Here is an 18,073-nt window from a genome sequence, read left to right as displayed (position 1 = left end):
CACACAAGCAAAACCCAGACTGAAAGGTTGTACTCATTCAGAGTTCTTCAAGTACAAAGCAATGATTACTTTAAAGTTGGTTTTGTTTAAAATTCTCACACCGATTTATTGGGGGAGAAACCCATTCTTTTCAGAATGCTTTTGAGATCTGAAGGTCCAATAGCTTCAATAACGTAAGGAACCACACTGAGTTATTCCATAGACTTATTCTCTTCCCCCAAAGAGGGCATGCTGTAGTGGTAGATTTTTCTCAATTTGAGTGTCCTTATTTAGAAACAAGAACTGCTCTTAGAGCTGACCATTCCTTCAAACAGAACAACACACTCAACTTTGCAAAGCCTTATTGGCTCTCTGGTTTTTCAGCCTCACTGGCCCAGTCCACCTTATTTGCTTGGTTTGCTTCTTTGTCCTGATAGAATCCAGTTGGAGAGGATTCCTGTTAAGTCACCTTAGCAGAAAGAGCCATCCATACCTTCTGAGAACCATTCATGTCTTACCCCTGGTGCCTACAGAATTAACCCTATTAAGGCATGCAAAAAGAAACGTCGTGTTCTTAACATTTCCTCCCTAATTTCCCAAGCTCGAGTCTGTTTCTTGGTTGCACATTTTTGCTGGTCCTTGTTGGATGCAGAATTTCATCAACATCCTTTCCCAATGCAGCAGCGTTTCCTACCGCTGCTAAGATCATTTTTTTTTTTTAATTTCAGCAAGCTTTTTGGATGCAATTATTTTTTCTTCAACTGCACCATATGGGCACCGATTGCTTTTGTTTAGTAAGTGATTTTATTTAATAGTGAATAGAATTGAGTACAATCCTATAGAAATCTATAATTCTAAAATTATTTGATTTCATTCCACTGTAACTCTGCAACAACCCTTACTTATAAAAATATATTATAAGAATGACTATAAATATATGGGCAAAAATGTATGTACATATAGTCATATAGAGTACATGTATAATAGAGACTATCATGTCAAGAACTGAAGATATAATGTAGTATGCATTTTCAATCATTCCAGATCAAAGATGAACTCTTGTTGAAACTGTTAGATGTATTTTGACAATAGGATGTTAGACTTTGCCATTGTCCATGCCTACAATGTCGGGATACACCTAAAGAGCAGAATGACAGACTTATGACTGTTATGAAGAACTATACGATTTTAATAATATAGGGAAATCACTATGGATAGGGGCTTTGAGGAAGGAGTAAGGAAAATCCCATAGCTGATGTAACTGTATCATAAGATAATGATAGTAACAACAATAATAAAATGAGAATAAAAAGAAACTGTGGCACATCTACTCTATGAAATACTACTCATCCATTAACAAAAATGAAATTCTAACATTTGCAGCAAAATGGTCCCAATTAGAGAAAATATAGCTCAGTGAAATAAGCCAAACCCCAAAGGGGAAATATCATATGTTCTCTGATAAAAGCAAAATTTCAGGAAAAATACAAGATCAATAGACACATAACTAACTATGCATATGCGCATGTTTTCATAGATGAACTGTACATTGGAGAATAGCATACCAAGAGGTGGAGGTCCAATGCGGTACGTATTTCTACTCCGGAATAAAAGATGGACTCCCAAAGATATGTTGACAATGCAGTGCTGGACTTTCTACCATAGTCTATACCTACAATTTCAGAATAAACTTACATAGCAAAATGTGGCACTTGCAATTGTTCCTGAAGGACTATACTATTGTAATAACATAGGGCAAAGAAGTAGGGGGGTATGGGGAGCATGGGGTGGGAAATCTCTGAGCTTATAGAACCGCATCATGAAAAGTAAACATTTAAAACATACACATCATAGATCAGTAGATATACTTAGATATTAGGAATCTGACAAACCTGTAGAAACTTTTTTCACTGTTTCTAAACCTCCCTTTCCTGAATTTCTTTTCTAAACTAGTAATACAGAGTTCCTGTCAAATTAGTACAACACAGGGTGTTTTTATCCCTCTAATCTGAGATTTTTCTTTCTTGATTGCATTCAGACAACCACCAAATAAGACCTGGGTTGCTTGGGAGGAGACATGAATCCAAGCTTCTCACAGAGGTTATCCTGGAGGCACAAGCTGTCCTACATTGAGTTGTAAACAAATATGGGTTTGCTGAGCACTCTACGATGGAGTTCAACCTTGTCTATGCCTAGGAGGCACCCGGGAAGATTTAAAAACACTCATGCTGAATTCGGAGATTCTGATTTAATTGGTCTTGAGTGTGATGTGGACTAAGGACTTTCTTACAAGTCCCCTGGGCGAGTGTAATGTGTAGCCAGTTTTGAGAAGCACGTCTCTGTTTAGAATTGTCTCCCCAGGAGGAATTGAAGCACTTTGATTTTGGCAGAAAAACCTCCACAGGGCTTCCAGCAGTTTTGCTATGCTGATCTATGTTACACAGCTTCTCTGTCCACGATATATTTTGCAAATCTCTGTAATTTGGGGGACAATAAAATGTTGGTGTTCTGATGATCAATCCTTACCAAGCACCTGTGCCTAAACCTAGAGAACTTGGAGGAGTCCTTACTGAAATAGAGTACAGTCCCCTATGCACATTCCATCTCTTACAGAGCAGTAATAACCTTTGTCACCCCTGTCTTCAGATCCTCAGGATGTACCTGGCAGACGGTTAACATTCCCTAAATGATGAAGGGAGAGTAAAGAACAGCCATGCTTAGTGAATTATTTAATATTTATTCTTCTTCAAGTATTTGAAAGGAAGACAGAGTTTCCACCTGCCCATTTATACCCAATAAGCCTGAAAACGTCAGGGTTAGGTTAGGCCAAAGCCAGGAACTTAGAACTCTGTGTGGGTGTCCAGGTGGTTGGCAGGGTCCAAGGCACTTGAAACATCATCCTCTCTCTCTGAGTACATCAACAGGAAGCTGGATTGGAAGCAAAGCTGCTGGGACTCAAACTGTCACTCCAATATGAAATGCAGATGTCACCAATGATGGCTTAATCCTCTCTGTCCAAACTCCTGCCCTGATTGAATTACTTAGCATTGCTTGGGTCATCAGGATTTTATTATTATTTTTTTTTTTTTTGGAGTTAGGCAAAATAGGCAAAGTATTTTAACATGAGAAATAAGTTTTTTTTCTATTTTCTCCCTTGACAGTTTTAAAACTCAAAATTCTCTCACAGAGTGTCAAGTATACTCATTTAAGAATCTGGCCTCAAACTCTTTTTTTGTTTGTTTGTTTTTTACAAATTTCCCCCTTTACTCCTTTCCAGAAACTTCTGAATTCAATTGTATGAAAGTTGGCCTGATAGAATAAATACACTATGAATTTTGGGGTGCAGTTGTCATGATAAAGTTCCTTAGACTGAAGCAGGTCATCTCTACCCAGCAGTTATTATCTATGAGTTACTTCCATCCTTAGGAGGAACCAAATGATGCCAGAACCATAGAGTAGTGTGACAGTGGCAGTTTATTTGGAGAAAAAAATTATCCTTTATCGCAGCTGGATTGTTTTCTTGTCAATAATAGTTAGACTAGCAACTTCTAGGTTGACTGGATCCTCAGTCTGTTTGCATTTTCTGATGTGGAAACCATGGCTTCCTGCAGCTGTGTTTTCTCTTCTGACACAATGCCTATCTTGGGTCGCCGTCCTCTTTCCGTCACTCTTCCTCCACCAGAGTGATGGACTTTCTTAGTCATCCCGAAAATCCACTTTCACTGTTCGAAAAGATTGATTGTTTCCATCTTGTGCTGAAGTTTTCCATTGAAGATTCCAGAAGGCACCCTTTGGACTCAATGCTTGTCATGTATTGATTCAAGAGTCACTTACTGTCCTTCAGAAAATAGACCAAAGTTTTGCTTCTAAACCACACCTGTCATTTTCCTAAAGGATTGTGGCTACTTAATTGAAGCTTTTGCCAGTATAGCCTTCTTTTTCACCTTTGCTTCACGGGAACTCTGATTTTAATGCTGTATTTCTCTTAAAGATAGTACAGCCTCTTCCACTGCTTCTATACTTTGATATAATTTTGCATTGTACCCACAATACACCTGCTTCCATTCTTTCACAGATGCAACTGGCATCGTTACATCATTTTAACAAATTATCTTACTTTCACACTCAATTTCCTCCATCTTATGATTTTCAATTAGAACTACCATCTTTCCAACTCTATATTTATCTAGATGTACACTTGTCTAGCAAAGTAATCACTAAATATATGGTCTATTGAGCATGTGAAATGTGACTAGTTTGAATTGAAATATGCTACATGTGTAAAACAGTTTCTAGAGATACATGATTAATATAAAAATAATGACATTAAATCTAATTATTATTACTTATATGTCATATGATAATCTATGATAGCATAGATACTTTAAAATTTAATTTCATCCTTCATTTATTTTCTTTCCTGATTTTCACAAGTGCTAAGTTTTGCTTTAAGAATATCAGTGTCTTTTGGCGTGGTGGTTCAGTCACTGCCTATGATGCTTGCATTTCATGTGTGTGTCACTTGTATCTCGACTGCTCCCCTTCCAACTTGCTCCGTGACAATGTTCCTGGGAAAGCAGTGAAGGATGGCACGCATGCATCGGGCTCTGCACTCCTGTGGGCATCCTGGAAGAAGCTTCTGGATCATGGTTTCTGCTGGCCCAGTTTTGGCCTTTGCAGGCAACTGAGGAGGGAACCAGCAATGTTAGATCTCTGCCTCGTCCTTTGTAACCTTGCCTTTCAAGCTAAAACAAGGAAGTGTGAATTAAGAACTTATACAACAATGCCTGGACCCTGCTCTATGTTTCTTGTTGGACACAGTGCATTCACACAGCTTTAGTTTTTATTTATTTATTTCAAGCATACTTCATGCATATGTGCATCTTCTCATCTGATAATCAACAGAGCAGATCTAAGTATTTTGAGATTGAAGATAAGCTGGAAAACCTACAACTTGAACAACGACACAAAACATTGTGTAAAGTTTTAATGATATAAGAAACTATACAATTTCAAATGAGAAGTATTTAGGAATATTAAATGTGTTTGGTGCAAACCTGAAAGAAATGTAGATCAAAGTAATGAAATGAAAACAAAAGTAATAAATTGAATAACGCTGGCACAGAGACACTAATTGTGATGAAAAATGATTTCAGATCACACTAAGGCAGTAATTCTTGGATGAGATGAGTTTGGAATATGAGTGATTAATATGCTTTTGTATTTTTTGATGACTCAATGAAGTGGAGAGAAGCAAACAAGTTAAAAAATACTTAAATCTTTGCTAGTGAGACATGAAATGGTGATGTAGACAAGAATAACATACAGCGTCCACACTGAAACCAAGATATCAGTGGCAAATTAGCTAATGGATATTTCCGATTTCAAGTGTTTAAGATTTTATTATAGAAGGACATTTGAAGTACTTGCGATTCCTACATTTTATATGCACAAGATAATCCAGGATATTTTTAAAATTTATAAAAATGTGTAAACGTCTGTGGCAGTAAAAATAAATTACCAACTCCTAGGGATGATTAACAATGAAAATTAATGCTAAAATCTTTGATTTAATACTGCATCACCTTCTAGTTTCTTATAGAAGGTGTTATAAAATTATTTTGAAATTAGGTATCTTTCAAAGAATATTAAACCAAAATTATGGTACAGAAAATATTAAAAATGTAGTGGGAATTAATTTTAAAAGTACGTTTTTGGAACTTTATGATAGTGATAATATTTTGCACTGTTCAATTTTTAAAATATATTTATTTATTTATGGAAAGTCAGATACACAGAGAGAAGGAGAGACAGGGAGAAAGATCTTTCGTCCTCTGATTCATTCCCTAAGTGACTGCAATAGCCGAGCTGAACCAATCCGAAGACAGGAGCCAGGAGCTTCCTTGGGGTCTCCCACATGGGTGCAGGGTTTCAAGGCTTTCAGGTGTCTTTGACTGCTTTTGCAGGTCACAAACAAGGAGCTGGATGGGAAGCAGGGTCACTAGGATTAGAATCACTGCCCATATGGGATCCCAGAGGGTGTAAAGCGAGGACTTTAGTCACTAGGCTACTATGCTGGGTCCACACTATTCCATTTTAAGCTGTTGTCATCTACTTTCGTCACACAAATACTCAATCCATTCATGAATGATTATTATTTATATTTATTTATTTATAGTTATTTATTTATAATTATTTATATTTGTGAATGGCAGAAAGACTGACAGTTTTTAACCGTTTTTTAACCCCCTCCCAATTCTGAATTAGTAAAAGCATTGCTGCTCATCACATTGAATTTGCATTTGCTTTGGCCATTTTCTTAAGCTTAACTGAGCATGTTAAGAACATGGAGCATGCAATGAGAGCATTTATATGTGTAGAAAGTCATGCTTTTGAATTATGTGAGGTGTTTCCAAAGAATCCATTTCCCATTCAGTTATCACTGAACACAAATGAAGCCATGAAAATGCCCATTTTTAATTTGAAAGGGTTGTTCTTCCTTTTTTCTTTTTTTTTCTGAAAAACAATCATGAAATGCACATAGGAGTAATTGTTAAGTTTCTGCTTGAGTCACCTACATATCTCATATCACAGTCCCAGGGATTGAGGCCCAACGAGTCTGCTTCCAATTCAGTTACCTGCTAATGTGCACTTCGGGAGAAAGCAGTGTCTGGGTCTCTATAGCCCTCCTCCAAAGTCCAACTGAGTTCTGCGATTCTGGTTTCACTCTTGCAGGCATGTGGAATAGAACCCAAGGATGAAAAGTTTCCATCTTTCTGCTGGTATTATACATCAAAAAAAAAAAAAAATGGAACTACACATACAAAAATACAAAGCAAGCAGTGGCATTTAAACATTATTTATAATGTTATAAAATTAGTAGCAAATACGTGTTTGTTGGAAATTTCTAAAATTCCATTTTGTTCAACGCACTGTTGGGGGACATCATTGAAAAGCTGAACAACTTCTTTTTGACACTTTGTTTCAGTAAGGTTCCAGTTGAAAATAAAATAATGAATAAGCAAATCTGTTGCTTATTATAAGGTAAAAAATCCTGTTATGATAGAGCACAAAGGCATAAAGCAATGATCTGTAAACCACGTAAGTGTCAATTTTGTGGCACACCCAAAGCGCAACCAAAGGCAGGCATGGAAAGTCCCAACAGGGACAATGAGAACAAAGTTCAGAAAATGACAATCATACTTTAGGCTTTAGGCTTCAAGTCTAACTCTGAATACTTTCACTCTCTCCTTTCTTATTTAGTTTTAAATAAGCAGATTTATATAATATTTCTCCTATTCATACAGTGTTCTTCATGAAAGATGCTAAAAAGTGTTGATGAATACCTCATGCACATCAGGTCTGCTGATCATAAACACTTCAACAGGTAAGTCTCAAAAGACTCCTTGAATCCTTTTTAAATGAACTTTCATGAAACCCAATCTTTTCCCTGAATTAATTATGAAAAAACAACACATGATGAGACCTGACACCTAATTGCATCACTAGGAAGATTCCTTGTTAGAACTATGACAAGACCAGTAGTGACCTCAGCACTTTTTGAAGACATTTTAGACTTGACAGCTTGCTGAAACAGCTCTTTGAGAAGTAGTGCAGCAATTAATCATCCTCATAATTGATAATGTATCCTGTAAAACGATTTCATTTAAGGACAGGCAAATAAAGGGTACCATTTGGAAAGGCGTAATGAATTTGAAAGATTGAGGAAATTTGAAATAGAAAAGCATGCTATGAGCATAATAGGCTTTGTAAAATGTGTTGACATGCACTTTCTATTGGTCCTGTGTGGAGGACAAGGTTGAGGCACTTCCTGCGTTACAACGCCAGTTCTTCCATCCACATACTAGTTCTTGGAAGTCGAAAAAGACTTCAAGGTCTTTGCACCTCCGTCTCTTAACAATAGATGGTGGTAACAATACTATTTCCCAAACAAGTTTGTTGCAAACAAGTAATACGGAGCTTTTTGTTAGGTCCAATGAAGGCAGATATTTAGAATCAACCAGAATTTAGCTGGCAAATTGCACTAATCTGGGATCTTCTTGAATGGCAATGCAGTCTTTAATGTCCCAGGCAATTGTTCAGACTAAAGCTTAAAAGCCTATTCCATCAGAGCTCATCTCTGTTGTTCCAATTCTTATTTTTCCCTGACGAAGAACTAGGCCTGCTCATTCATTGTTAGCTCCTATCAGAGTAGAAACTCATCCAGCACTACAATGACAACATTATCTACTTTTTGCTCTGTAACTGTACTAAAAAAAAATCAGGGCTTTGCTCTGATAGGATAAGTATGCTCCTTGTAGCTCTGGCAAGGACCAGCGGTGTCAGCTGTGTTCTTTTAACTATTTAAGGACTTCAACAACTTTCTCTCTCCCCAGCAATTAAACTGTCCCTCTTTCTGGAATTTTCCAAACAGAATACATGCAACTATTCCAAGTCCTTAAAAAAAACTACCAATTTTATTATTTTTTCCAATTTCCACCCAACTCTCTCCTATCTTTCACTATTAAATCTAGCAAAAGCTGGCCATAAATACTTGGGCTTTCATTTTTCATTCTCTCTTGAGCAACCCTAACTGGATTTTATATCCCTACAACAGCTGTTGCCACGGTCACCAGGCATCTCTTCCATGTCCAACACTGGCTAAACGCTTCTGTGTTGCCTTGCTAGCCTTTAGCACCCTCATCACTTACATTTTTCTCACATGTGTATAGAGCATGGAAATATCTTATTTTTCTCTCTCCTTGTGATAGTGCCTTCTGCATCCCTGCACTTTGACTTCTTATCAGACTCGGTAGAGCTCTATGCATTCGATGTCAAAAAGCACAAATGCATGGTTAATTACATTCTGGTTAACGATTTTGTATTTTGTGCACACCAAGGGATCCCCAATTTTATGTTTCCAGAATTCTCTCTCCAAATGCTTTCTCTATGTCTCCTTTGGATTTTTAAAAGCTATTTTGAACATTAATTGATTTTCCACATACATCATTCTATTGTTCCCATTCTTAATAGTGCTCACTTAATCATTTCAGCAATGCAGAAGTCTAAATCAAATATTTTATTCCCCATTTTGCCTTTCAAAAGTGTCAACCTTGCTGTCTAATCTTATTTCTTCTCTTTTTAATATATGTTCATTTGCAGAAACTTCGCATTACCTGCACTGCTACCACTCTGGTAATGTCTGACTTCATCTCTTTGTAAGCTGCTTACAACACTGATGACTTGAGCCACTCCTAAGCTCTCCTCCCTTTTCGTACTTCTCTGGTCATTGGCATGAACATAAGCATGGTCCTTCTCTTCTAGAAATCCCCCATTTCCCACAGTGGCCCCCCATTCTCCTCCAGGAAGAGGCTGAAAACCTTATAGTGTATGCATGTTACAAAGCATCGTTTTCCCACCGTTATGTATCTGACCTCATGTTCCAATATTTCCTTCCATTGCACATTTTATCTCTGTGACATCTTTGCCTCTGAGAGAAAGAAAAAAAAATTAATTCAGAAACTTTTTGTTTGTTTTTTTTTCTGCTTTAAATACTTTTCTTATATCCCTTATAATGTTCCTTCTGAAATTCAACCTAATTTTTTTCTTGGTATATCATCCAGTTTCTTGATTCTCTCTTTAGCTACATTAGCTGTCACTTAAAATCATAAAGTGAAACACTAGTTTGAGCAATTATATTGTTCAAATCCAGATTTTTGGTGTGTGTTTCTTTTGGTAATTTTCTCTTCTTTGACACATCTCTCAATATGGACTTTAATTTCTGTGATTATATTAAAAATAGATATTAAGTACTTGCTTGCACATGCCCGTTATGCTGTGTATGTTATTCTACGTTCCTTCTAGAAGTATTCATATTTTCATAGGCCTAAATAATTTTAATTGAATGCTGGGCATTGTGTATGCTAAGCTTTCAAAATGATTTAATACCTATTTGTTTCATCCAGATAAATGTTTCATTAAGTAATAAAAGGTCAGAGTCAACTTAGATTTCAGAAACTAATCGGATTTTATTCTGAAACTTATTTTATTCAAGGACCAGATTACTGTTAAGTCACTTTTATTCTCTTCTCTTTTTAAGTGCATACTTTCAGTTATTGCAAATGTTCCCTCTTGAAGGGCCTACCTTCGGGTTTTTGTGTCTCCTATCCAGCAATCCTATCAAATATTCTTTCAAAGTTTTTGAACTCTTTGGCATTTTCCCCAGGATAAGTAACTACTCTCAGTGAAAAAAAAAAAACACTTTGATCATTAGACCACCACATTAGGTAATTCGTTTTTTCTATTTTGTAACACATGCCTTTCAAAATCTTGTTAGTTCTCTAGCAATATTGAACAACTCCCTGAAAATTAATCAACTTCTCTGTGCTGGCTTAGTAAGGATTTTGGTTCTAATTGCTCTATACACATTTTTGTATTTTTTCTATCTCTTATTTTGGCTTTATCAACATAGCAAGCCATTTTTGTGTTAAGAAAGTAATATATTTTTTAATATAAAATGAATGTATATGAGGTTACAGTTTAGAAATCTTATCACATCGAAGAAAATGATATTGAATGTCTCTGAACGGATGCACTTGTACTATGATCTAAAGCATTAAATAACTGAAAAAGCAGAAAAATGAAGAAAAGAAAAGCCTGTGATTTTTTTCAAGGACTAAAAATGAAGTATAGGTTTTGGCTTTTCATCTTGGGTTTCTCCACAAACTGTATTGATTAGCAAATAACGGCAAAATTCTTCCTAATGTCAATAAATGAAAGCTTGAAGTTTGTCAAAACTAGCCTTTTGTCCTGTATGGAGTGAGTTAGAGTACAGAAAATTAAAGCAGAATTTCTGTGGGCCCATTCAAAAGTTCTTCCCCTAAATGGATTTTTGAAGACAAATATACACATACTTTCCTTTGTCACCTAATCATTATTATGAATAAAGGCACATATGGAAGATGATGCGTTTTGAAAAGTCTTCATTTTTCCACTCATTGTTTATGCAACCAAGATATGTTGGCAGCATTTCTGACCCGAGCTGAAATAAAGATGTGCAAAAGTTTCAAAAATAAAAATAATATTAAACAGCCAAAAGAGGCAGATTAAAACTCTTCAGTAATTAGCATATATGAAGCCTGGCACAGTAGTCTAATGGCTAAAATCCTCGCCTTGCAAGCACCAGTATCCCCTATGGAGACCGGTTCTAATCACAACTGTCCCGCTTCCCTTGCAGCTCCCTGCTCTGGCCTGCGAAAGCAGTGAGGACAACCCAAAGCCTTGGGACCCTGAACCTGGGTGGGAGATGGGGAGGAAACTCCTGGCACTTGGCTTCAAATCAATGCAGCTCTGGCCATTGTGGCCGCTTGGGAAATGAATGAGCGGTCAGAAGGTATTCCTCTCTGTCTTTCTTCCTCTTTGTATATCTCACTTTACAATAAAAACAAGTACATCTTAACAAAAATACAGCATATCTATTTTCTGGGAACTCTTTTTACTTGACCAACACCGAGGTTATGTTTAAAGCTGAAGCCTCAGTGTTGTGTGTAACTGAAAAAACAAATGCTGTAGAGAAATGTCAGTAAACACTGTTGACTAATAGTCATACATCTGAAATTTTATGCACACTTTTACTCCCTAGAAAAGGTTTGCAATTACTGCTGCTTTACTCCTATAGAGAAGCAAATAGAACATTGAAGAGAACTCCAAAATTCCTTAGGATTTGCGTTGACTGCCTCACAGAGGAGCACTGGGAGGAGACGTGCATGGAGCAGGAAGAGACATCTCCATATAATTCGCACTTGAATGATGTGCGTGCATGTGTATCCCTGTTGTGCACATCCTCCCTAAAAATGTATCACCTGTGTAACAGTAATCATCCTTTAACCTGCTGACACACGCACTTAGTACAACGCATTTCCTTACAGATCTGAAAAAAAAAGTATCTACCTTGAGAAGAGAAAATTAGATTTTTGTACATTTGTGGGAAGGGCAGCAACATATTAGGAAAGACAAATTTACAGATATAGCAAACAATATAATTAACTCTGAAAGTATTTGGGGGTTTCATTCTTTCTTATTTTAAATACTGCTTTCTAGATGTGCGTTTCCTCAATCTGCATTGTGTTCTCTGGAGAATTCTATTCATTAAATATTATTGGCATTGCTTAATTTAACTAAAATTCAGACAACTGATTAAACCTATTAACTGCCTACTTCCCCTAAAAATAAATTGAAACACATTAATTGTTTATGGTCACTTTTGAAGCTTCATTGGAAAGATATTACATAGTCAACATCTCTTAACCACTGACTATTAGTCAGTGAGATTAACCCAGGTAAGCCTAACTTACTGAAAAGGTCTTAAAGAATAAATAGGGTGAAAGACATTGAACTCTATGACCACCTCACAATTTTTGTCTTGGCAATTAAAACTATTGTGAATTAAACTATAGAACAAACAAGGGAAAACAGGCTTTGGGCTGACCAGGGGCTGATGACTGCAACGGAGGATGAGAGACAGAGAGACACAGAGAGACTCGTCTCTGGATCACGTTAAATATTGTCTCTGAATGGCAAGTCGGTCCATATCTGTGGCCCTATTTTTCTCGTCAAGCTCTCTACAGGACCGCAGACTCTGAGTTCAGTCTCTCTCTCTCTCTCTCTCTCCTAATGACCTCTTCTCCTTTCAATTCTCCACTATGCTTTGCTCTCCTTATTTCATTTCTTGCTTAAATCATGACATAATCGTCTAATACTTTTCATTTAAAAAAATCACATCTATTTAAAGAAAACTGAACTTTAACAAGGGTTTAAACTTACATGAAGAGTTTTCAACAAATGTTCTCATTGAATTTGATCAAGTGACTAGGAAATCATTTTATTTCCTAGACTGACCATGGTCAACATCCATCACAGGTAGTTTTAAAGGATATTAGGGAGGGATTGTTCTCGCACTACCCTCAGGCCTGTTTGCACATAAAGCAATCAATCCACCACTCTTCCAGAGAACACTGAATGCAATAGAACTCATGGAACCAAGTAAACACTTTCTGCAATAAACAAATAAATAAAAATAAATAAATATGTTCATTCTGCTCCAGAGAATGTAATTGAAATTTTTGTCCCACTTCATAGATATCAAATGTATGCTAGTAGACTTGCTATAAGTCATAATTAAGTCATTTTAACATTTGATGCCATATTATTATTCCTTTGCATAAAATGAGATTAAGTTGAACAATTTTGGGAAATGGGTTGATGTGACACTGGAGCTGGCATCCAGCATAATGTTATGCAGAAGATTTGAGCTGTTGGGATTTTCTCAACTAAAATTCATGTTTTCAGTGCAGCAAATTTTGGGCTTAAGATCTTTTCTATCACTCCAGTCTGATACTCTGATGGGCTGGAAGAAGTATATCCCACAAGCATAATGAATATTTTAATGAGCCTCTGATTCCAATTTTAGAAATCGATTTCATTTTCTATTTCATACTAGTAACATACCCTAAAGGAATTTAACCCTGACTATTCTAGCCTCACAATAGGAAAGATTGAACGTTATGGTTTCATAAAGCATAACTACACAGCATTCAAGACATTATTTATTATGTTTCCATAAAAATGAATTATCCATTCCCTATAACACATAGGGTGCTTTGTCAATGTATGACTTTGATTACAATATTTTTCCGTTTCTCAAAGAGTAACTTTGTTCTGAGTTATTCTTTATGTTGATAAAACACACAACTTCTCTCCTTGAAAAAAAAAATGGATTGCCTTCATATTTGAAATATTTTAACCAATTACTCATCATAATGGTCTCTAAAAGCTAATACACATTCTGAATGATCACGAGTAGCAGAAGATATATAGAATTTTTCTATGACTTAGTCATGTGAAAAAAAGCTATGCCAGACCCCAGAGCGGTTCCAAGTACTTTTAGGAAAATATATCTATGCTGTTTCTCTGCTATTTAAGAATGACTTTGGATATAACAGGAGACTTATATTAAGAATGTCTTCAGTAAACAGCAGTTTATTTTCCCCAGAAGATTTGTACAGCCATTTTCCTATCCCTTAATGATCAGTCTGCCAGCCATGCTGGGTGGATCTCTATCCTTAAATTTACTGGATCATAGAAGGTTTCTGTTATTCTGTGGTTTCCTAGGAAAATCAAAAAGGAAGCTCCAGATGAAAAAATGTTTCTACCCAGCAAGATTTCAATTTTATTTTATTGTTATGATTGCTTTGATTTTGGAATATGTCCCTCATTCAGGGACTTCCTCAGGCATCCCAAGGGATATTTTCATATTTTGCAAACTCATAATTGGAATGGATATTATTAAATTATTAGATTTAATTTACTGTTTCCTACATTAGGAAAAAATGAGAAAGGCATGCGCATTCACTGTTTTAACACTGTTAAATCATTTGGTCTTTATTTTCTTCTGCTTTGTAACAAACTAAATCAGAATATGATGTCTTGAGAGCAAAATGTGACCTGATTTTCAATTTGAAAGTCAAGAAAACAGGGAGTTTTATACTGTTTTGCCTCTGATCCATAGAATACCTGATAGGTGGCTACAAATGGATTGGAAGAGTATGGATTGAACTGCCTAAGTCATCAAAATTTTTGGAAAATCTTAGCAGGTTCAAAAGCCAAAAGGTTGAGTTTCAGGATGCTGAGGAATCCTGAAAAAAAGTTGGAGATTCAAATAGCTAGAGAGAAGTCTAGGGCTAGCACCTCTGTTTCCCTCTTTGACACAGGAGGCTTAATTAAGACAAGTCATGCCAAATTACACTGGATGAAGCAGATGCTTCCCTGCAAGACAAAGTTGGGTCTGATCGGCATCCTTCAGAACATACAATAGCAGTCTCCACATGGCACACAGCCCTAGCATAGCAATTCTCTGGCTATTGCGTCGGTTAGCATCATAGAAGAAAAATCAGACAATTTAAGACATTACTGAAAGATAAGTGACTTTGTATCTTCTATCACCAAGATGACTTTTAAACAAAGTACAGCTAATGAAAAATGTTCAGAAGTGTGAAATTTATTTCAAGACACCTGCTTCTTTTGTTTCATTTTGTTTTCATGGAGTATGAGTGGCCATTACTTATACTCTGAACTTTTTAATTTGATGATATTCTCTCCAGTGAGGTGAAAATTGGTTCTTTGGGGAGTGAAAGAAACTAAGATATTATAAGAGTATGCAGCCCTCCAAATGACATTACATATAGAGTTATGGAGGTAAAACACATTTTATGAGGAAAGGACTGCATAAACACAAGCTATTAAGTAATGGATGTGATATTGAAACAAGAAAAGATAAGTGATATTCTTACAAGTCATTTGTGCTTGAATATTTCTTTGATACATTGTAGTAGCGTCTTATTCTTGCCTCTCTTCTACTTCTGATTTTAGATGATATATGAAATGTACTCATCAAAGCTTCAAGCAACACTTTAACTAGAAAGGAAAATGTACAGATAAGCCAGCAAGATATTGTTTAACAGATTATACAGGTTCTGGGGTTATTCTCAATCCCAATGTAAGCCTGGCAATCAGAAACAATGTTCCCCAGAGAGAGAGCTTTGTGGAACCATCACATACACTGATTGAAGCCATGAGTCACATTGGCTGGCTCTGCAGGCAAAGGTAGCAGGGGAAGTCACAGCCTGATTGAGTGACACAAGTCACCAAAGCCAGAGCAGGAAGCAGCAGAGAAGAGCAATCCAGTCTGTTCTTCATCCTTGTGAAGGACCCGTTAGCAACTGAGCAGGATCCCAGTCCTTGATTCCTTCTTAAACCTTCCATCAGCAAATCATGATGACTCCAGCTGCTAACTTTGTATTTTTCCTGAGTATTCCCACTGTTCTGTTGGAAGGCGGTTTCCATTTCACGTGTTGGTGGCTGCGATTGCCACCTAATGTGTATTTATACCAATTTATATAATTCTCGCCCATCAGATATGTACACCCTACCCTTGATCTTAGCCAAAAGACAGAGAAACGAAGCTATGTGCACTCTAGCTCATGGTCTTACAAACTGATTTAAAAATCATTCCTACAGCAACTTTTAACTGTTAGTGCAAAGTTCAGAACTTACATGCTAACCATTGTTTTCAGTGTAAGGAATTATCCAGCACCCACTGTTAAAACAATACACCCAGATTTGCTATGGGCCAGGACTCTGGCTTAGGGCCTTTAAAGGTGCCAGTGTGTTGACTGGCATAGTAGTCTTCACAAACTCCGACAAGGGGGCATCCACTTCCAAATAATTCTGTGGTCAATGTCAGGCTCTGAGTTTCCACTTGCTATGCAATGCAAATATCAATTTTCTGCTCATGTGGTAGTTGAACTACGAGACATAGTGATAGTTTTCCAATTCCAAATTTGCGAATAGCCTCTTATCCCTCTTGTGATAGTCCTTTGCCCAAGTTAGGTGGCATGGATGCCAGGAAGAAAACGTGGCGGGGGACTCTATTAGTGGCTGTCATCCACACCCCTTTTCATGAACCTCCATGGGCATACTCCAACTGTCCCCACCTAAGCACATTGTGTCCCTCACTCTTTGAGAGCTCCTTCATGTTTTCAGTCCCTTCTAGTCACCATGTTTTTAGTATGTGTCAATGCTCATATTTTAACCTTCCCCTTAAAAGCCTATCTTTCCAACTGTTTTTTAATTTTGCTTTAATTTAACTACTACTGCTATTCATCTCATTGAATTTGCATTAATGTAATCATTTCCTGGTTTGATTAAATTTTTTGCTTTAGTTTAGGGATTATGAGTGGTGTCCAAATACAATTCAGAACACCTAGTTAAATGTGGATTTCCAAAAAGTTTGAAGGTTTTTGATTTTAGTGTGATATGAGACACATTCATATCAAAAAATTACTTGTTCTTTTATCTGAATTCATATTTCCTTTTCTAAACATGGCAGAAATTCTTCTGAGGGGCATCATACCTTTCCCAATCTCTCAGTCAGTGCTTTGCTTATTGAAGACATTCCATTGTATGAATGTGTGATAATAATTTTTATTCTTGAAGTTATTTTGAAAAAAGAACAGATTACATAACCAAAAATCTAATATTTATGAGTTGCTTGATCATCATGATCATCAGAAAGAGTTACTTCCTGCAGTTTTAGGCAGATTTTGTTTTCTGCATAAGCTGATATTTACTCATAATGAACTGGTAATTTCTTTCCAATTTCTTCCTGACAAATAAATCCTGATTCATTTATTCACTGTCCACCAGACAGAACAAACCTTTTAAAATTAAACATATATGTATATTGTGTATATATACATATATATGTTATTTATATGTGGATAGATAGATAGATAGATAGATAGATAGATAGATAGATAGAAATTATTTATTTGGAAGCCATATAAAGAGGGGAGGGAGAAAAAACAGAAATAACAACTATGTACTGACATTTTACCAAATAGTTGCAACAGCTGAGCCTAGGTCACTCCCGTGCTTGACCAGGAGCTCAACACAGGTCTTGCATACTGGTGGCAGGAGTGTAAGTGCTGGAGCCATCACCGCTGCCTCCACGGCTGTGCCAGCAGGAAGGAGGCTGAGCCATCAGAAAGGCAGTGTGAGCAGGACAAGTTCTGTCAGACACCTGGCCAAATCCCTGCACCTAAGTTTCACTTTTTTTTTTTTTTAATTGAAAGCTTTCAAATTTTGAGTCAGTATTATGTCTATAATAATTCTGAAGCTTAGTATTATTTTTTATGAAAATGACCATAGGAAAATATTAATGTAGGTGAGAAAATAATAATATGATGGTCATTTGACCCTTAAAAATCACTTAAAGAATTCCCCATTAACCGGTTCTTATATCCTGCCCTATATGTTTTCAAGTAGCCACAACAAAATATATTGTTGAAACTAAAATAGGATGCCTCTAAAAACTAATAAAGAGCTCAAAAGCAAAATATTTGTATTCTTTTACAGCTATAATCCATTTAGAGAACTAACCAATCCATTATCAAGAGAGCGACCGAGGAAGGACTGTACTATTGTAATAACACGGGGGAAGTCAGCAGAGAAGAGGGAAACGGGAGGGAGAAGCGGA

This window comes from Ochotona curzoniae, unplaced genomic scaffold, assembly GCF_017591425.1.
Source record: "Ochotona curzoniae isolate NIBS_2020 unplaced genomic scaffold, NIBS_Ocur_1.0 contig_43, whole genome shotgun sequence".
In the NCBI taxonomy this organism is placed as follows: Eukaryota; Metazoa; Chordata; class Mammalia; order Lagomorpha; family Ochotonidae; genus Ochotona; species Ochotona curzoniae.
The sequence above is the reverse complement of the archived record's forward strand: the minus strand, read 5'-3'. Positions refer to the sequence as shown.